This window comes from Patiria miniata, unplaced genomic scaffold (assembly GCF_015706575.1).
Source record: "Patiria miniata isolate m_02_andy unplaced genomic scaffold, ASM1570657v1 HiC_scaffold_7, whole genome shotgun sequence".
NCBI classification, from domain to species: Eukaryota; Metazoa; Echinodermata; class Asteroidea; order Valvatida; family Asterinidae; genus Patiria; species Patiria miniata.
The window spans coordinates 19459212-19482320 of NW_024037074.1; the positions used below are offsets into that span (position 1 = coordinate 19459212).

The 23109-nt window shown below is 39.9% G+C and overlaps 1 protein-coding gene across 2 annotated transcripts in view; it reads left to right on the top strand.

Moving 5' to 3' along the window:
* The first annotated feature begins 581 nt into the window (after positions 1-581).
* The window catches only part of LOC119746305 (cAMP-regulated phosphoprotein 21-like), a 48799-nt gene continuing 26271 nt past the window's right edge, over positions 582-23109 (top strand). Inside the window, exons 1-3 of one of the 2 annotated variants that reach the window (XM_038223173.1) lie at positions 582-853; positions 7381-7739; positions 19050-19133. The gene's annotated coding sequence lies outside the window, so the exon portion shown is untranslated. The remainder of the gene's footprint in view (positions 854-7380; positions 7740-19049; positions 19134-23109) is intronic. The other variant, XM_038223172.1, reaches the window with a different exon arrangement.

Sequence of the window (23109 nt, forward strand, 5' to 3'; positions counted from 1 at the left end):
ATGGTCATTTGACATCATACTCGAAAGATACGTGTTCTTTATTTACACTGAAAATAAATTTATTTTTGTTTTAATAAAAGAAGCAGTTATATGTTATATGTGATTTAGGGTTTTTTTTAACTGCAATTTTGGCACCCGATCCGTCGCACCATTATGATTTGTATACATTAATTTCAGCTTCCAATTAATACTTTTAATATATCATTCAAATTTTGATTAATTTTCCTCGTAAAAAAGGAAACGGACAACTGATATCATCACAATCATGAAGGAAAATAACAGAAAATTGTAAAGACATTGCCGTAGCCACAACTTAGTTTGCGGGAAAACGCGATCGTTTTAGTTACATGTATTTCCTTGTCCAAAGAAACAACACGGCCAAAAGCTATAACTGGCTAGGTTTGTTTACAACCGCAGCTGCTATAAATGGGAGCCATAACCGGAAATAAACAGTCCCAATGGGCTGATTCGATGACGTCATACGGCCGAGGTTCAGGCCGGATGACGTCATTTACACATATTGCATTGGGCTGTTTGTCACTGGTTCGCGACCTGATTAGTGCAAAACGATATGATAACAGTATGACGAAACCAGTGAAATCCCATACAGCGTGTATGTCTGTATTTTTTTCGTGCCATCCAAAACGCGTGCAGTATTTTACATGTGAAAATAAAATTTAATAGAATTCAGATTATCCCCTCGGAGGTCGGCTGTTGCTGCAGTGCCGTGCTAAAGAACAGTCCTAGATTTCCTGGTAAAACGTATAACTGATGTTGATGTTGGCACATGGTAATCTCCGTTCACCTGGAAAACCCTGACAGTTGCATTTTCACTGATAAAAAAAAATGAACGGTAAGTGAAGGTTTTGCCATGTCCATGATCATGTTTGCCAATGATGAATTTTTTAGGTAGAATAATGTAGATTAAAATGTTTCTTATTTTAATTATTACAGGGGTAGAGGGCGCTTTGAATTACATTTTCATACTTTTCTTGACACTATGATAAAGGTTCATTGGATATGAATGACAGTGAATATTTGACTGTCAACCGGTCCCCAATTGTTTTCAGTACAGTCGAGTCTCGTTATAACAAACTCGTTCGGACCAAGCCAAATTGTTTGTTATATCAGGATTTTGTATTAAGAGGAACATCAGTCCCATTCATTGTGCACATAAATGCACAGTCGGGACCAAGGCTTTATGTTTGTTATAACCAGAATTTTGTATTAACAGAGTTTGTACTAACGAGAGTCGACTGTATTGTAACGGCACGGGACTTAGAAATTTTTAGCGTGAGGAATCTTCGTCTGGTTCTGTGCTATCATTGTAATTGTATTAAACTTTGTGTTAAAGAGATAGGAATCTGACCTACCGTATTACAATTTCGGACTTTATTTTCCCTTAAAACAAAATCCTCTAGAGCCACAAATCAGTAAACGAAGATGTGATTCGATTTAAAACAATAAAAGAAGACAGTTGTTTCTTTTTTGGGACACAAAAAATACAGTTTCAAAAACCACGGTCGGGCTGGGACTCGAACTCGAGCAGCCTTGCTTGCAAGACGGGCACGCACTAGGCCATGCGTTCGCTCGATGTGAGATGGTGTAGGCCTACTCATATGTATACGCATGCATGAGGGCGCTATGGTGTCTGCTGGCTTAAGAACGGAAAAATGCGGGACCGGTTCACGGCTATAGAGCTGGGGTATCCCAAGCAATCTAGACACCATGTCACACCACAGAGCAAGGAAGCTCCTTGCTCTACGTAGTCTATTGTCACACAAGGCAATTTAAAGGCAACATTTTTACAAAGAATCAAGGATGCCTGCAGACCTAATTAATTCATGAAGCAGTAGAGCACATCCCAGGGGTTGGGACAATCTTTGTAAAGAGTTGGACGCTCGGGACCGGGAGGGCGCATGGAATTATGGCAAAACATTGACCAATTTAAATTAAATTATTGTGAATAAAAGTCGGGGTTCACAAGAAACAAAATTCTCACGACACAATTTGATCTGAGACAAGTCAAAAGTGGGAGTGCATGTACGCATCTTGTTTTAAAAAAATTTAATTAATCATAGAAAACACTTGTATTGGCCACATTTTTAATTGTGTGGTAGCAACCGTGCTGGTCTCTATGTACACCCCTCAGTTGTAATGGAATGAGCCACGTTGAATATTCATGTTGTCGTTTCAGCCCTTAACTGCCTTACTCTGTGCTGCTGGCAACTGGTTTATTGGATATAACTCATTATTAATAGAGGGTATGTTTGGAATGAGAAATAGTAATGAGATTGGTTAAATAGTGTAAGATATCCCAGTATATCACACTACAGAGGGAATTGAGAGCTGCATTGCATACTATGTACATCTTGCTTGTGTCATCTTAAATTCTTAATGGGGATCACAAATTCACGTTATTTTGTTGCCTACAGTTTCACACGACTGGTACTTGTACATTTTACATACAACACAAATGAAATTACATTAGTGAAGATACTATTGTGTATTAAATTTGATACCATTTAACTCATTCTTTATTTGTTTTAAATATTGAACAAACTCAACAAAGTGAATGAGCACAATCATAATCCTACGGTACATACTAATTTTTTTAAGTGCATTTGAAATTGTAATCAAACTTATACAGACTACAGTGAATTGTGAAAATGCTCAGCCTGTGTGTAGCACACATTTTTATGTAATGTCTTTTTTCCTGTTGAACCTTGAACCAAGTCAGGGATTAAGTGTTTTCCATATTAATTTCGAACCAAATCAAATGTAAATGTTCAACTTATTGTACGTTTATTTATTTTGAGACCTGCACATAAAAATGCAGGTCATACTGTGTACATGTTTACCATGTTTTGTTTTTGTTTTTGTTTGTTTTGTCTGTGTTGTTATTTGTATAAAAAACTTGAGATTTTGCCACATGGTGCTACCGCAACAACTTATCTTATTGTACAAAAGGTATACTCAACTTGTTACAGTGAAACAAAGCTTCAGTGTAATACAATGAAACAAATATCAACGTCAGAAATTTATTTGGTACATTTAAACAGATGCCTGTGTGGTGTAATAATTATGACGGACATAACTTATTTTCTTTTTATACATAAATTTCTCACTTGTACAAGGATTAACGCAATGTATACAGTATAGGCTACATTTGTATCCCCATATTGGATGGACCCACACTCCCCAAAATGGATAATTCTCATGTCAATTTGAGGTCATCTGCTAAATATTTTGTGTGCAAGGCCGGGTCCGAATTGGCTACGGCTTGTTTATACACGAGCCTATGGAAGCAGTTGAAGCCATTTCCTATAGACACATGTGTTAATGCCAGCCGCAGCCATAGTCATATGGCCATTATGACTGAATGGTAATCCATTGACTTTTGAGGTCAGGTTGACATGTGTAGCCAAGCATGAAATGAACTTGGCTGAATGCTCAGTCAGGAATGAAGCTTTCATGATTTTATTCTTCCACTGGAAAATGTGTGCAATACTGTCCATGGAAATGTGTTGTCCTTGCTCTATGGTGTTACAATGGAGAAATGCTTTGAATATCAGTCAATGAATAATGGAGATAGTTGTGTACATGCATGAATAAGAGTTGCCTCAAATTTTCCCTTTCAAAACATCTGACTGATTAAAAGTACATACACATGGGTCAGTTCATGGGATCCAAAAGTGTGATATTTCTGTGTCCCTGTGACACCTGACCAGCATAAGTATCATTAAAATTGACTTCACAGTATTTTTATTTGTTTGGCCTGTGTACTCTGCTTTACATAAGGCCCAAAAAAACCAATAATAATTCTGCTTCTGATTACATGGCATTTGAAAATAGGGTAGTTTTTTTTGGCAAATTTGTTGGTGTAGTCTAGATGTAAATGTCTGTGTGTAGTCAAGGGTAAAAGGTAGTAATTGATGGTTTTGGGTGTTTTCTCCCCCTCATTTCCCCTCCCCCCCCCCCTACCCCCCAATCCCCCCCCAATCCCCCCCCCCCCCAGAAAAAATAACAACAATAATGTGTATTTATATACTCAAATAAGTACAATGTACCTTCAAGGAAAAAAAATGTACATACGTATCCTTAATATCGTGTCCCCTGTACATGTCTCTAGTAGAAAGTGCTCAGAACCTCCCCACACCCCCTCCTTCCCCCAGCCTTTTAGGGGAACCACCATTGACTCTCACTATTTGTCGCTGCAGCTCCAAAATGGAATGGTGCAATCAGACTTAGTCTCTGCTGTCAGATGTTCTGATTGTCTTTTCTAAGAACAACGCCTACACAGCCGGAATTAATAGCAGAATCAGATCAATTGGCAGGAGGTACCGCATTAAGGACTTAATGAGAAGAGGCAGGGAATAGCTGAATGGGCTGGGGGTATTAGTTGGGTTACTTGTTGGTTGTCTCTTGTCAAGAAAAAAAAAAGAAGGTAAACTGATTGTGTTATCCATTGAACTGAAGTAAATATACATTTTTTTAAAGGTTGAACCTTGTTTGTTGATGGTAGTGCCCTCAGTAGGTATCACACAGATGTGATGACCATCTGTTTTTACTGTAATTTTAGCCCTGATATCTTTCAGTCTTCCTGCCCGTACATATCAAAAGGTTTGAACTCACTGCCCCTGCTGCATCGACCCATGTACATCTAAACGAATTTGCCGTTTGCTGCCAAAATCATTTTGGCCGAAGAAGCTGTCCAGCACATCATTACCCCATATTATGCAGGAAAGCATTCAATTTGCAACGAGGCAAGAACAGCCACGAACTATATGTCTTGCTTAGAATTTCTACAGGATTCTTCTTGATTGTAGAGTTTGGATAGTTTATATCCACAATTTTTGTCGTCTTTCCCGAACATTGATCGTCCGAAGCCAACAATACATAGATGATTATGCATGTATTGCCTGTTCCCTCTGTCCTCCTACTACTTACGCACACCCAGCAGCACAGGGCTTGTGTTGTGGTAGTTGCCATGGCAACCTACTGGGTAAATCGTTGCATAGGCTGGGATATTTAATGAGTAAGATCCTGGGCATGAATTGTGTATGCACATTGTACACCTACGGTACAGGTCTACGTACATGTACGCTTTGCATGGCCATTTGTGCCTGTATATAATTCGACCCGTTTTTGAAACTGTTTTGCACATGAATTACTCTGGTATTAACAGTTCTAATTAAAAAAAATTTAAATAGATGTCAGGCAAGCATATTTTCCTCTGATTTGCTGATTTTTTTTTTTTTTTTTTAATAATCCCTTGTCACTTGTCTGCCATCAAAAAATGATGAAAAAACACTGTTCAAAATCTTTTGAAGCCTTGGAATTTCCTCTGTGTTGTGGCTTTACTTTTTATACATAAATTCCTCATGTACCGGTACTCGTCTGTTATTTTTTTGAGCAAGAAAAAAGGAAAAGAAATTAGTAATTTGCCAAATTATTTGCACATTGATATTATTTTTTGTATAAATTAATTAATTAAAAAGAACAGCTGAATAGTTTTGCGCATGTTACCGGTATGTGCACATGTTCATGTACATTGTACATGAAAAAAAATGTTCTGAATTCGTGGAATTTCCTCTTTTTTGTGTGTGTGGCTTTACAGTTACATGTACCTGAACATGTACATTCCTAATATACTTGTGTACATTGCACATGTTTCCATGTGAATTTTCTAAGAAACGTTGACTTGTGATTCTGTTGACATCAGGTTGTACGTACAATACATGTATACATGTATGTATTCATGATGTACATTGTACATACGCTACAACCATGGCAAAATGAATTCATGCAACCTGCATTGTGCCATCAGAAGAGTTTCTCTGTACATGTACATGTACATGCCTGTACGGTGGCACACATGTATGCAACCCCTCACCCAAATCATTAATTAATGACATCAATCAAAGAGGGATATTTCCCTTGCCACTATATACCTGGTGAATATTTATAAATCAATTGCCAGCACACTGGCCAATGAATAAAGTGGGCTCTTCCAGGAAAGCCGGCCCACACACATGGCTGTGTGATGGTTATGCTAATAGCAATAATTTATCAAATTTGTAAAGTTTCGTCTCCCTCAGAAATGGCTAGGCTATATTTCACTGTTATACATGTTGTACACCTTAAAAGTTACGTGTGTATAGGATCAACAATGGGCTATTGTTGTTTTTGTTGAACTGTCCGATTTTGTTGTTGTTAATGGAACAACGTTTTAGGTGTACCCAAAAAGCAGAAAGGCTTTCAATCTGCACAATTGAATATGAATTGCAGTGAAGTGTGACACTGACAATTGAAAGGAAAAGACAGTTTAAATTGTGGTAAAAGGTCCAATTCGTGACGGACAAACGGTGAACAAATGCAATACAGCGAATATTGTAAAGACTTGTATGTATTGTATGAGTATCAATACATGTACGGTACATCACTAAAAACTGTTAATGGGACATTGTGCACTGTGAAAAGAATACATTCGGAATGTGGGGTAAACAGTACAACTAAAAATCCTATGTACATGTACGGTGCAATGTGCATTTATGTATACAACTGCAGTTACCTTTTCTTGTACAAAAAATGAATTACTACACATGTATGTAGAAACATGGCTGTGCAGTGTTATTATTGCATTGATAGGAAGTAGAGCTTACCCCCTTTTTACTAGGAACCTTCCTCACTCTTGCAAAATCCAACACCATACATTTATATGACAACTCAACGCCCAAACTGTTGGACTCTGATTATGGTGGTACCGGTATGTACCCCATGCCAAATTTGGAAGGGTTGGGGTGGTTGGGGTTAAGAATTTGTTGTCTCTTGTGTGTGTGGGTGTCTTTGTGTGTTTAGTATGGTACTAAGCATATCAGAAGTTCTCCATTTTACTATTAAAATATTAAATTTACTTGTCAATTTCTGTGGCGTATCTGTGACATGCACTTGGCACATTTTGCAGTAAAAGATAAGATCTCCCTTTCTCCGAGTCTGAATCCCACCCAGAATTCTAAGACAATTTGTCCGCCTGTATGAAACAGCGCCCTCATGTGACACGTCTGAATATGTTTTTACGGAATCCTTGGCAACTGTTGTGAGAGAAGACAGTGAAGTCCCCAGTTATTTGGACCTGGTTCTCGTTGCGACAAAAAGTGCAGACAAATTTAAATCGACAGAACAACCTCCCTTTTAAAATTAATCCCTAATATTTTCCTTCTTTTCTTTTTATACATACATGTATATCCCTCTCTCTCCCTCGGACAATCTATCCTTCACATTTTTACTTCCCCCACATTGACCTTTTCTCTGATCTCACTCTTTTTTTTTTATCCCATCTCTCCCTGTGTTTCTCTTCTCTCGGTGCTGGCACCGCAGGACCGTGTAATTCCCCATTCAAGGACTTCAACCCACTCCTTTCGGTGAGCCGGTAAAGGTTACATGTGCATGCATGTGCCGTGCGGATACTCGTGTGCAGGACTCGGCGAAGGCAGTAGTGGAAGCGACCAGCCCACCTTGCCCGCGGTTCAGCTGACTGGGCAGACAGCTAGCAGCACAGACAGCTAGCTCAGAAGCACCCCAGCGCACACGGTAACGGTAGATGACGAGACCTAGTGGCAGGGGTCATTAGATCTGGCGTGATAAGGACAGTAAGACAAGGAGTGGGGGAAACGGCTTCCGGTGTGTGGGGAGACACTGCAGCAGACTGCGATTATAAAACACCACTCATCCCACAGGTGAGAAATCAAATGTTATATTCAGCAATACATTTTTTTTTTATTCATACAGCGATATTTGTTTGTGTTACTGGATTCTAGAGGAACACCTCAATTCTGGGAACTGTTTTTAACATTTTTGTTTTTGAATTGCTTTATTAAATTTAAATGAGTTTCATTTATTTTATTGAGCATACATGTACATGTAATTTGCATAATTGAAGAGGACAGATATATGACAATTACCAGATGACTGTCTGAGTCAACGTTAACATAACCTACATGTGTACATGCAGTCCCTTTATTATTGCAGACAAAGCATTGATATCTCGATGAAAAATTAGTCTCAGTGAAAATGTTCATGCCAGATCAGGGCTGGTCGAAAACAGTCCATACTGGAACAGATCAACCATAAAGGTCTTCACAATCATAGTATTGTTGATTCAAAAAAACAAACTGGCACAATTTCTAAATTGTGTGGCTCAATTAATAACTCCCTAGGCCTTTTTGCTAGGATGTAGCCTCAATCCTGCAAAATCCTCCAATTGGCCTCTTGGAAAAATAGCATAGCCTCAATCCTGCCAATTCCTCCATTATTTCTTGAATATGGTCCGTGGAGGGGTGACCACTGCCCGAATCCTGCAAAATCCTGTGGCAGTGACTGTCAATATGTTCCTGGAGCAGTACGGAGGATTTAAAGCTTAATCCAGGCCTATATTTATGCATGGCCGAGCAAAAACAACACAAGGTCCGGCCCAAGACCTTGACAAAGTGCATCCTCCGAAATCAGTAACGCACTTTTGCCATGTAACCTCAATCCTCCAAATTCCTCCACTTTGGCAAAAAGGATTTTGAAGGATTCAGGGCGGTTAGGGTTAAAAACAAAAATCACCGTGCGTGCACATAATCATTAAAATATGTACCCCATACCAGCAGCCACCAGAAAGCATCAACTGCCCCCGAAACCGCGATCAAAAATTGTCCCAAAAATTCCAGTCGACGTTTAGCCGCATTTCAAATTCCAGCCGGATTGGACGCATTTGGGAAACGGTAAGGTGCAGCTTGTCGCAGACGTGTGTGATTTGACTGATCACATTAGGTTAGAGGTACATGTAGGCCTGCTATTTTCATCTCTTTTTCCCTAATAGAATTACCCTTCGCCCTGGCGTTCTTCCTAGTTCCCCATAACTAACTGTAAGAGCACGCATCCGTGACATACCTGTGCATACATGTACTATTCACGTGTTATATTGAGGGTCGAGACCTTATAAATTGTTGTTTTTGGAACACGATGGGGAACCCGGGTGATTCATATCATCGAAAGTTGCCACAACTTTTGTTGAGTTCTACATTTTGTAAAGTCCTGCCTTTCTTTCAATATAGGGCATCTTTTCAATCAGTCTTTCAATTTATTTTTTTTCACAATGGGTGATTTCATGATTCACATTAATTTGCAAATTGGACCGATTTTGCTTAAATATCTACTGTTAACACTTGAAACTTTTTTTTTTATAAACCAAGTAACTGTCGTTATTTTTCGTGTTTCAGGTTATTATTACCTATAAATCTCAGAAGGAAAGAGAAAAAAATGTGTATTTCTTACAAAAGAAAAATCCGTCAATTTGATTAAGCAAATCATGACAGCACTCCCAATCACCCTGAATTTGGCTTTTTGTAGGCAGTGACAATCTATTTTTGTTACTTTAAATATCCAGCCTTCATGCATCAGGGTAACCCTGTAAATGACCATTCTCATGCTCTTTACTGAAGTCCTAAGCAATTCCGGCCCGGTATCTCTCGGCACTCATCCAAGCCGGATAGAATTCAGTGAACAGGCCTTGACACTTTGACACACCAGAGGCCGAAGTCAAACACCCACGGTACTATCCCGTCATCGGTGTCGCATGGGAATCTCACCTTTGATTTTTTTGCATATGCCATGGACGGACGCCGCCTCACATGTGAATTTTGTCAAGTGCGGAGGGAAGAGTGACGGTTTCTTGGAATGGAGGCCATCTGACCGACACGTATCACGTCACCAAGGGTTTTTCAGTCTCTCGCTCTTTAATGCAGTAGACGCTGTTAATTGAAAACAAAATCTGACTCCGATACAAAATTGAAAGAGAATGGTGTTTACAAACTAACACTCACAGATGCTTTATTTTGACCAAAAGTAAAGCTCCCTTTGACATCAATTCATTTTCAGGAGTGTACACTAACTTGATCTACGTGTACGTACATGTATAATGTGTTCGTATTGCAGTTGGCTGACTGTACTTTCAAAGGCACAGAATTTTAGTTCTTAATGTAAACAGACCTTCCTTCGAGAGCTTGACCCTCTTTACTGTTTGCCCATTAGTTCACTTGCCTAAGAGCTGCTTCTTTACACCCTTAAAAGTATCACAGATACCATACTTGTAAGGCTTTCCTTATTTTCTTAAGTTACAAAACCACAAAATTGATGAGGTTTATGGCGAAAGAGCACGATGCTGAAACAATGCAAGATGTATACAAACAATCAACCACAAATTTGATAACTGTGATGTTACACATTTTTCACAAGAAACTGGGGGCATTTTATCACATATACATGTATGATAAGCATCATCCTGCAAGGTGCGTGATAAAACCCCACCACATGTAGAAAGACGAGAGGAGAAAGAAAGAAAAACGAAAGCAGAACAACACAGCAGGGTTGGTTGGATGTCACGGCCACTTAACCCCAGGCGTTTGATAGGGTCTCACTACCGCATCAAAAGCCTCCTCGAATCAAATCGGAGTTTTGTTTGGTCTTGACTTAAATGTCACCACCAGTGGACGTACATGTAAGGTACCTGGTAAACTATGCCCGTCAGCTTGAAGCCTTGATAAGTAAAAGGTCAAGTGACTACCAGTCTGTATCCCTGATCACTAAACTCGGGGAGATGCTCACGGCTTCAAGAGCAAGTTGAAGATGGAGCGGTGTCTTATACTTGCCCCTGTGGAGTGTTTGGAAGCTGTGTACATGTAGCTAGGCATTCTGCCCACAGTTAGAATGCACATCCGCATTTGCAAAGACTTTGCTGCTTGTACTGTGAATGTGATATTGAAGTTAATTTCTTTATAAAAAAAATGAAAAAAACCAAAAAATTTGTTAAGAAATGCTTCTTGCAAAAACTGAAATGTCTCACATCTTGTCTCTCAAACTCAATGCCGATGAAATCATCTGCACTTATAATTTGCGTTATTATATAAGTCCTTGTTATGATACGGTACTTTTATATCAATATACCAGAACTGTAACATTTTACAATGAATGTATAATTTGCGAAACCATCCTTGTTTATACTCTCATTACTCAATCAATACTTTTTCACAAATGCGGACCTAGATGTACATTTTTTTAGGTTACAAATTAATTGCCACACTAAATGCCAGTTTAGGATGAATTCATTTTTTACTCATCATTTTATTGGTGATATCCTGGCAAGCTCGGGTTTGACAGGAAAGTACACATCTGCAAGCACTGTGCGTGTGTACATGTACCGGGTATATACAATGTAAAATGTAGACAGCAGATCTAATTAGGCCAGGGATTTCATTAGTATTAACAGTGATTTAATTAAGGGGCACATATTCCACCACCCCACTGGCTGAAGGACCAACGCAGCGGTGTCACCGCTATTAAAAATCCGCGTCTGTTGTCATATTCTCGTCAACATTGAAATGTGCGCCTGCAGGCGAGCGTTATTGAATTTTCAGGGGGAGACGTCGCTTGCTTGTTTGCCGTACCAATTTGGCACTTGAAAAGTGATACCGGTAATTTGCGAACCTGAATTTCCAAACGTAACGACTCCGAATGATTTCTTTTTGTGCTGGTTTACACTGAAATGTTTTTTTTCATGTAGTCTGTATTTTTCAAGCAATTCAGAGATCAAGAACTCCTTGTAATATCAGTCGTAGGAGATTTACATGTACACGGATGTACAACAAATGTATGGCTGTCCATTTTCGAATAAGTTAGTATTCGATTACTCGAAACTTTGTTTGACCGAATATTTGGATATATTCGAAAGTGCCAGGTGTAACTGCGTGTCGCGCCTGTCAAAAGTTGCACGCACAGCGCGCCAGTTAAAATTCAGTTCGGCGATCGATGTGGAGTGTTTTGCAGTATGTATTTTATAACTCAAAAGGTTTTAACCTGCTAAAAGGATAGCAACAATGAACTGACGAAAAAATTACCGTTGACAAAAAAAGTAGCACTTGGCAATAAAACGCCGCAACTGTATAACAAAATAACATCACTGTCATGTGTACATGTATGTTGATAATTTTTTTTGTTTTTGAATATTCAAAGCGGCAAAAAGCTATTCAAATATTCGGCTGATGATCGAATATTCGAATATTTGAGACAGCCCTACACGGATGTTTGTAAATTTTGGGGTGGGCAGACCAGTCTGCTTAGTGAAAATAGAAAATTTGTTAAATTTTAAATATGTTCCAATTTGTTTTGTCCAAGTACTGCCCTAACAAACCCCTTTACATACATTGTAGAGCGCCCTCACTGGGGATAGTTTTTATTTTAAAGGTTCCTCTGTGGTGCACATGAGTAAACACGTGCGAATAGCGACCTCTTCAGTGCAGATCTACCGATATGAGGACATAAGTTTTCAGCATACATGTATTAAAATTAGTCACAACATTTTGAAAGTGTACTGGTACATGTATACTTGTATGCATACGTAAACTTTCAATATTCACATTTAAAGCTCGAAGTCATTGATATTTTCATAATGCTCCAAGTTCATTACGTGCCACATTGTAATCGAGGGAATTCCTCGGCAGTGTCCTTTTACCGGGCTAGAATTTCCCCTCAGCCCGTCGTCTGAAACGAACGTGACAGGTTCCATTATGATTAAGATCCAGCGCATCAAAGAGTAACAGGCAAGGAATGCGGTTTCACTATCTGGTGTGTTATTCATTTGAATGGTCCAAGTGTAGATATCTGTAGTGAAGGTCGGTTGTGGTTTATCCTGTAATTTCTGGTATTCCAGCCATGTACAATGTAGTCCAAACCACAGAAATCGACATACATGTAAACATTTACTGTTCAGTACTTTTCACTGACAATTCACAAGGCTAAATTAGGGCTTTAATTTCTTTATTTTTTAACTGCCATGCGTTTCTGTACGTGAATGTACTGTACATGACATAGTAATATAAACATAGTAACTTGTAGAGAAATTATTAAAAATTTAAAGAAAATTTGCGGGCTCAATGTTACGGTCCTGCCAGGACCAGCCTAGACCGTAACATTAGGCCCACTAAATTTTTGATTTTTTGTGTATATTTCAGGTCAATACAGTCAGTTAGCAGTTTGCGGCAGTTTTATTCATGTTCACAGAAAAATTGTTGCGAAAACATGTGTTTGACACACATTCACCACACATCTAATTCAAAGAGAGTCATAGAAATTTAAATGCTTGCTTTTATAACCTTGTGTAATATGTTACCAAACATCAAGCAGTGATAGAGTCTAGAGTCTAGCTGGATTTACTTGGGAGCCTCCGGTACCTCATGTCGTATCTCCAACACATCATCACACCACTGCACCTGCTGTTGATATTTCCCAATGATAAATATTCATATGACAAGACAATCCATGTTGGCATGGGATTTGCGATGGGCTCCGGACATTATGTATTTCTGCCTGCGAACCAGACGGAATGCCTGTAATGTGGCGCTGTGTTTATGTCAGTCCGACCAGATCGTTTGTTGACTTTTTGCCAGCGAAGATGATTTATAAATCACCAGAAACATGTTCCACAATCGTTTTAGTTCAACTGTATATATCTCCTGCACGCAATTTTTTTGTAAGGGCTTGGCACATGTACAATGTAGATCCTGGCAACATTAATCACTTGTTTTATCAGTAACAGATGTTATGTGTCCATTTTATGTGCATGTGTACAATATTCAGAGAAACAATGATACACAAGTAGTGTATTACATTTTATGCACTTGTCAATACACAAACTATTCCATTTTGGGATCATCAGCACTTCGACGCAAATTTCACGTTAAATTTAATATTCATTGAAGAGCATCAATCCCTTTGGATTTGTAACGGTTTTATAAGGAAAGCTTTTCAGTATACCCGTGCAAATGACTAATGAGATAAAAAAGAAAGAAAAAAAGAACCCAGTTTATTTTGATCGTGTGAACAGGGCCAGCTGTTCTATAATAACATATCCGTAGCAACCATAGCATGCAGTTCATCTCATTTAAACGTCCTGAATAAAACATGGGTCAGGTCCACTCTACGTGTGCGCATGCTCGGCTGTTTTATCAGGGGACTGAAGCCCTGTTAGTGTGAGAAATGGTTCGTATGATTTGGCTTGATTTTGGCTATATTGGTTCAGATGAGTAAAACTCATGGGAATAATATTTAGGGCGCATGAAAATGCATTGTTTGTTGTCGGCCTGTATTACTACGGCAAGTATTTTAATAAGATGCAGCCCAACACCTCTGAACATGAACTGCTTCTTTTAAAGGTACAGTCCATCATTTGTAATTGCATTTTGTTCCTCTGAAGCAACAAAAGTGCTCAAAATCTAAAGAAGGGTGCTGAACAACCTGCTGAAGTTTCAGCTCAGCTTCAGCTGTATATTTCGATTTATAATCAAAAGTTGTTGAATCATGTTTTGAATTGGGCCTGAATTCAGCGTCCGAGAAACATTCTCACTGAGCTGATTGCAGCTATGCGATGTCACGCACTGATCCGACGAATTATAGCAACCGCGCGCACGCGCGTGTGCGTCGTGTCAACAAAAAGTAACTGACCGGTACATTGTGATGTCCATAAAAATGTCTGTAAATAAAATAAAAACTGTTGGAAATTTTGAATTAACATTCTGTATTGCTTGATTAATTGAGCAGGTTCAGTGCTTGGTGTGCAGTAACATTTAGATAGCCATACAACTTACTCTTATTTGCATAAATCTTGTTGTGTGATGCATACACGAGTCTTGCAGTTTTGACAACAATTTGCTCACAGAGATGAAATAGATCTGAGGACAAGCATCCAGGTTTTTTTCGGAGCGGTTAATATTTTACAAGGAGAGGTCAGTCGGTCACGAGAAATTCGGTCAAGGAGGTTATTAAGGGTCATTTATTTGAGTCTGATTGTCACTGCTAGATCCTCATCTGGCGCTGATCTATTTTGGTTCACTCTGTCAGATAGGGTCCTGGCATCTCACAAGTTCTGCATCCTGAGTACAGTGATTTTTTGAGCTGCATGTTCATGTGCCTTGAGTAGTAAGTGTTGAGACAATCGGACGGAATTGCACTCAACAGCTTGAACTCAACCCTCCCTCTCTGGCTGGCAATTTCAACAAGGCCAGCCCAGCAGTCAAAATAACGACTGCTTTTAACAGTTGAGTGCTCTCTGCCTTCATAAAGCAGGATTGACTGGCTTTGATTGTTATGAAACCTGATGTACATCTAGCTATGCATTGACTGTAGGTGATTGATAAGCAGGCTGTGCCTACCAGTTACCTGGTTTTGTCTGTTGATGGAATTTGACTAGTCACAGTGCCTATTAAAAATACAATCTGACTGTTGGTGACTAGCCTGTAGTAAAAGGCATGGCAGGGGAACAGGACTGAAGTTTTGACTGTCTGTGTCTGAACATACAAAAGGACGGTTCAACGAAAATGTAGATTGTAGAATGTACCAGTAAGCCGTATGGACTCCTTACACAAAAAGTTGATGGTGTACATGTACCTACATGTACATGTAGACAACTTTGGAGAGCACTGCAGTGATAGGGACACACTTTGTGCACGAACTAGTTCACAGGCGTACGTACGGCGCGAAGTACGTAACGCACGACCTACAATATTCTGAATGCACACAAACACGTAACGGCTTTTCATGAACATCAGGAGTCATCAGCAATGCATTTAAAAGTCTCTCCCAGTGGTCTTTCCAAACTCTCTCTTTCTAGTCTTTTTTTTTTTGGGGGGGGGGAGGGGGTGCAATGAGTCCTTACCATACTGTGTACCTGTCTATTTACACACTACATGTGGATGAAATCGCCTTATGGTGCACTTTTTATTGAAGGAACATAAACATGAACAATAATTGACGAAAGATGGTGACTTTCAAAGTACTTCATGTATGATGCACATGTAGTGTGTTATCTTGAACTTGAAGGAGAAAACCACATGATGTATCACATAATGTACCGACGGTACTCTACTAACCTAGTGCATGTACCGGTACGTGATGGTATGCAAGATTGCAATCTGAATCTTCTATGAGTAACATTGCATGGACTACATTACGTTGCATGGACTAGTACATTTCCAGTATTTTATGTTACTGAGACATTTTTTCAAGGCAGTGCAAGGGGATGTTGACAATTTTGGGATTACACAGTATACGTGTAAAAGTATATTGTAATTGTTCTAAATGTCTTCAATTTTTCATTTTTTCACTGCTTTGGGGTTTATTTGTTCATCCTTACACCAAGGGATTTTTGCTCATAATTTCTGAATTCTCCAAAACTCACCAGGAACCCACAGGCCATGCTCCCCAATCCTACAAAATCCTTGAAATTCCTCCTTTTGGGTTTTGATGGATCTTGGAGGGTCAGGGTCAGTGAGCAGTTGGTTTAAGCTGCATGTGCCCTGACTGGGTTTTAATCCAGATTAAAAACAAGAAGTTGTTTAATTTTTAAAAGTTGAACAAAGAAATTGACCAGAGCGGGGTTTGAACCTGCAACCTCCAGATTGCCGTTCCGGTGCTCTACCAACTGAGCTGTCCAGCCCTATGTTGGCGGTTCCCCGTTTTATCAATATCTTTGTTCAAGGGGCACTAGTCACAAGCCATCAACCCGCAAATGTGTAGCCAGGAATCACGCCCAAAGTCACGATGCTAGCAGCATTAGCAATGATGCAAAGCTTAGAAATTAGCTATTTCTACATGTATGTTCAACTATGAAATTCTTTTATGTAGCATTTAGGATTTTGCAAAGGTGTATAAATTGAGAGATAAAAACTGCAAATAGGCAAGCAGTTCATCTCTGGGTGCGCAGAAAATGTGGAGCAGAAATTGTCCAGGAACGGAGATGAGTATTGATTCAAGTGAGATGGCTTGCAGAGATAACCCCAGAAGCAGATGGGATGTCCGTGGTATGGCACTCCAAAAAGGTTAATACTGGCTAAGACTTTGGCCGGGCATCCCTGGGAAATCTCAACTACCATCCACTGAGGATGATGGCATCTGTTGGATGATGGGTCATGTGGTAGAATTGCGTGTGCGTTTCTGAGAAGGAAAAAAAAAGGGTTTTGATTCTAGAACCTTCAAGAGAAAACAAATTAATGACCGGTGCTTGTACTTTTGAGAGTGGCTGTTTACAGATAAACTTTGTCACTGCACTTTTGAAAACTCTTTAAAATAATGCTCTGGGCCTTGATGAAAGTTACTCTTCCCTTTTTAAAAATGTCAACGAGATTTTTTGGGACATTAAAATTTAAGGGGTAATGTTGTTATTTTTAGCTTCTCTTTGAGATTTTAATGAGGAGTAACTTACACAGAAAGCAAAACAAACCAATACAGTGTGTATTTTATAAATTATGTTGTAAAAAAACTGCAATAACCTTCTTAAATGTATTATTTTACCCAATACTTGTCATTGCTTGTTTTTTTTTCATGTAACTAGCAATGTTTGTATTTTTTATTTTGATTGATGGGGCATTTATGGATTGAAGATGGATTCCTTTAGTTGTATGTAGTTCATGCTACCGGTATGTATGACAGCAGTAAATGACTGCAGATAGACCGACAGTCTGACCTATGACTAAATGCATGGAAGCGGTAAACTCCTTTATTCATGCGCTAGTTGTATTCCTGATTTGCCATGTGTACACCTCGTATGATTTTAAACAGTTGCCTCTCACATTCTCATCAAACGTTGTTGATGTCATGTTGTGAATCGTTGAGTTCAAACAGAAAATGCCATGCAAACAGATCCAGCAATCTCCTCCGATTCCCCAAATGCCGTTAGGAATTTATAAATGCCTCAACTAACCTGTGCCTCGGAAAAACAAAGCGGCTAATTTTAGACACAGCTGTAAAATAAATGCCTTGTTTCCCGTCCTTTCCCCCCTCCGTACGATGGACCTCCCGTGGCCAGATTTCTATCTTTAGCGTGGCGTATAAATGTCATCGCAGCCCTGTGTGATTTTACCGTTTGATTCAGACCCTGGCTTCTCCAATAGTCTGCAGTAGTTTAAAGCAGATCAATAGCTAGCGACGGCCTGGCCTGCCCGATGTGTTTGGCCGGCCACTAATGACATCAGCGGTTTGGGGCACGGGTGGCGTGTTTGGTTGCTAGCTTGCAGGGTTAGCCCCGAGGTCGGCTGGCGAAGCTAGTGGGTGTGACATCATCAGCAACGTCAAACAGAGCCAGCAGTGCCTGTGAGACTGGGACGAACGAGGTACATGTAGAGAGAGAGAGAGAGACAGAGAGTGATGATGGTTTTCTGCCAGTAACGGTGAGCTAACCTCATTATAAGAAGATTGTGTGTGTCAGCCTTGTGCTTGTCTGTGTGTGTACAGTATCTGTGCTGTTGGGTTCTGGTGATGTGTAGGCTACATGCACACAGTGATATTAAGCAGTGTGCGTGGAAAACGCTACGAGTGGAGCAGGGTTGTGTGTATACATACATGTACTGTATGTAAATAAAGAGATTTGATTGTAAAGCAGCCCATTGTTTATGTACATGTCCTGCATACATCAGGGAGACCATTCTCGGCCTAACAGCAATCGCCGCCTCATTCAGTGATGCCGTCTCCGTGACCGCATCTCAGTAACCGCGACGACGGGGATGAATCTTGAAGTGGCCGAAGCCTGTGCGTGAATCGCGTCAGCGTCGCCGACAGGAAACGGTGGCTTAAACCGCAGGGATTACGACTAGGCTTGCTTAGCTAAGAGGGACTGTTGAAGGTCTCAGTGTGGACATTATCGTACTCAGTGAAACAGTCAGTCAGTCATTGACTCTCGCAGTTCAGAGAGTTCGTAAGCTGGCTCTCCGGCTGCAACAAGGAGCCCGATACATTTTCTCGTGCGATTATTTTTTGTACTCGCGATCCTAATTCATAACCCATTTCCAGGGGCTTTCTCGAATCCTCCAAAATCCTGAACGGTATGCCAATCGTACATGTACTCACAAACAGATTTCATTGAAAGTCCAACGTGTCGTTTGTACATGTGTTGTATATACTTGTATACTTGTGATTGTATCTTCACATTGTTCTTATTTTCCCCATTTTTTTTCAAACAGGGTTTAAAGTCCAGTACATGCCTACATGTAGAATATAATTCTATTCAGAACATCGTCTGGTGCCTTTAGCTTCAGGTCTCCCAGGTAAGTTTTGATTTGTATAATAAATGTATATAAATAAAAATTTATATATAAAATAAATTTTTATTATTTTTATGCCCCGCGGCGAAGCCGAAGGGGCATACTGTTTCCGCCTTGTCCTTCCGTGGGTGGGTGGGTGGGTGGGTGGGTGGGTGTGTGTGTGGGTGGGTGGGTGTGTGGGTGTGTGTGTCCGGACAAATCTTGTCAGCACGATAACTTGAGAAATACTTAACATATGAACTTGAAATTTGGTCTGTGTATTGTTCTTGGTAATCCTAAGAGGCCTATTGCATTTGGGGCCGAAAGGTCAAGGGTCAAGGTCACAGTGGCTGAAACAATAGAAATTTTGTCAGCGCGATAACTTGAGAAATACTTTACATATGAACTTCAAATTTGGTTTGTGGATTGTCCTTGGCAATCCTGAGAAGCCTTTTGCATTTGGGGCCGAAAGGTCAAGGGTCAAGGTCACAGTGGCTAAAACAAAAGAAATTTTGTCAGCGTGATAACTTGAGATATACTTTACATATGAACTTCAAATTTGGTTTGTGGATTGTCCTTGGCAATCCTAAGAGGCCTATTGCATTTGGGGCCGAAAGGTCAAGGGTCAAGGTCACAGTGGCTGAAACAATAGAAATTTTGTCAACGCGATAACTTGAGAAATACTTTACATATGAACTTCAAATTTGGTTTGTGGATTGTCCTTGGCAATCCTGAGAAGCCTTTTGCATTTGGGGCCGAAAGGTCAAGGGTCAAGGTCACAGTGGCTAAAACAAAAGACATTTTGTCAGCGTGATAACTTGAGATATACTTTACATATGAACTTCAAATTTGGTTTGTGGATTGTACTTGGCAATCCTAAAAAGCCTATTGCATTTGGGGCCGAAAGGTCAAGGGTCAAGGTCACAGTGGCTAAAACAAAAGAAATTTTGTCAGCGCGATAACTTGAGAAATACTTTACATATGAACTTCAAATTTGGTTTGTGTATTGTTCTTGGTAATCCTAAGAAGCCTATTGCATTTGGGGCCGAAAGGTCAAGGGTCAAGGTCACAGTGGCTGAAACAATAGAAATTTTGTCAGCGCGATAACTTGAGAAATACTTTACATATGAACTTCAAATTTGGTTTGTGGATTGTCCTTGGTAATCCTAAGAAGCCTTTTGCATTTGGGGCCAAAAGGTCAAGGGTCAAGGTCACAGTGGCTAAAACAATCGAAATCTTGTATTTATTCTGAGATCATAGGGATTAGGGATTAATTCATATAAAACCTACAGAAGACACTAATGCTGTCAATGAACATTCCATGTGACCAAGGTACATGTAAGTTGATGTTTAAAGAGTGGTGTTATGTCATGGGAACAGTCACGGTTGCGGGGCATTTGTGTTTGTAAACACACCTGACTTGTTTAAAATATATTTATTGTAAGTCTTTCTAGCAGTGAAATCAAGGATTCTTCAAAAAGTGTATAAGCTAGTGGTGGGAGAAATCAGAGATTTTCAAAATCCGCTTATCCTCATTTTTTTGTCACTGAATAATGGGTATCCGATTTCACCGGAAGTTCCCATTCAGCTCACAGTCATGCCAACAAAAAATGATGAGTAAGACACTGTATGCAATGCCCTCCCAATGATTGGGTATAGTTTGCAGGATTCAGTGACCACTGGGCCTTTACAAAAACACTCCAGAGCTGTAACGATGAAAAGATGGGTGGGAACTCGCTGATGAGTCAAATGGGCAGGCAAATACTCCATGGCAATCGCAATGTTAGCTCGATACGTGAATTTACATGTACCGATATGTATTGTACATCAAGTTTCAAAGTACAGATGTATCGGTACATGTGCGTGTTTATGGTGTGAATCGAGGACACACACGTGCAAGTGCAACGTCATCGATGAATCGAGGACAGGAATCAAATCGAGGACGACCTCGGTTACAAAACGTGTACAAAACCAATGAGAGCTGTTGCAAAAAAGTTGAAGTATAAACAAAGGAAAAGGAAAGAGGAACAATAAAAAAATCCTTGATTAACACCATAAACAAACGTGGGTGTACATGTACCGTACATTGTATGTGTGGTATTGCAGTGTGTTTATGGTGTATTGCGATTGCTTTGGGCACGTGCCATCTTTCACATTTTGCAGGCCCTGGAGCAAACACCCACTGGCATCTCTGGTAGCTGAACAAGTCTGCACACAGAGTGCATCCCTCATTATTAGAGTTCTCCTGAGTTTTTATAAAGGGCTATCTACCGGTACCGGTCTGATCACAAATAACGCATGGATCTACATGTATGGGAAGTGGCTGCAACTGCTTCCATAGGCGCGTGTGTAATTTCCAGTCGTAGCCTAGTAATGCGGACACGGCTTAAGAATTCATAATCCTCTTCAGCGTCATTCTTCCGAAAGGTTGACCCAGTTTTATGACCCCGTTGACAGAACATTTCATTGAGTTCCCCCCATCCCCCCTCCACCCCCCTCCAAAAAAAAAAGTGCTGTGACTTAATTATCTTGACCAAAAAATGGCTACATTGACTTGAATTAAAAAAAGTCTTGAAATTAAAACCCAAGAGCTGTCCTCACATACATAGAGAAAGTACATGTACTGTACATACATGTACATGTGCATGTACATTTGTACATGTACAACTTACACGTGTGTATGCCAGTTGTTCATCAGATATGTATTCCATTGCATTGTCACCGGGAACAATGGTTATGGCCCATTTATTACTTTCAGTTTCACTGCAAAAAAAGCCCCAACTGTTGTATTGTCGGAAGAAGTTTGTGGTTGCACCGTGACTAAAAATGAAATGGTTCTGAGAAGAACTAGAAACGTAATAGCGTGACGTTTCACTTAGTATTCTCTGAAAAGTTCGGTCATCCTTTGGGCAAAATTTGAAGCCACTTTGAGGTAGAACCAGGCTTGCGCTTAGGTAGTATGGGCTCCAATGACCAATAGGGTTACCACAGTGTGTGCATGCCTTTTCTTTAAGAATGCATGCAGCATGCGCACGGACGTAGTTCCACTTAAAAAATGGTTTCTTATTTTGTTCGCCGAATTAGTCTATTCTGACCTACCTACCAACTTACCTACTGAAATGTCAATGTGCATGTAACACCGATTTCTGTATAAGAGGTAGCAAATAAGCCATTTTAAAGAGCTACATGCAAAATTGAAGAGCTACATGCAGGAAAAGAACCAGTTGTCTACTGTTTGGGAGGCTTCTGCTTAATTTGTTTAATGCCTAGTTTGATAGCAAAATGCCCTTGAAAACACGTGGCACATTGAAAATTGTTCCTACTTGTGGAGAGTACTCGTACTTGTACTCGTACTCGTACTCGTACGCATACTCGAGTACATTTTTTTGGTACTCATACTTGTACTCTTGGAAAACAATTTCCTTGTACTCGTACTCATGACAAAGAACTCGTACTGGTACACAGGCTGCATCCAAATCAACTGTCTAGAGCTATTAGGTCTAGGTCCACGCCCATTGAAAATACGGGGGGACACGCTGATAATAGACGTAGCCGTAGCTCTGGAAGCCCATTTCGGACACGGCCTCATACTCATACTCTTGGAAAACAATTTCCTTGCACTCTTAGAATCGTACTGCTACTCATGACAAAGTTCTCATACTCGTATTCGTAGCACAGTACTCATACTCATACTCGTGGCAAATTACTCGCACTGGTACTCATACTCATGGCAAAGTACTCATACTCATACTCGTGGCAAATTACTCATACTCATACTCATGGCAAAGTACTCATACTCATACTCATGGCAAAGTACTCATACTCATACTCATGGCAAAGTACTCATACTCATACTCGTGGCAAATTACTCGCACTGGTACTCATACTCATGGCAAAGTACTCATACTCATACTCATGGCAAATTACTCGCACTGGTACTCATACTCATGGCAAAGTACTCATACTCATACTCGTGGCAAATTACTCATACTCATACTCA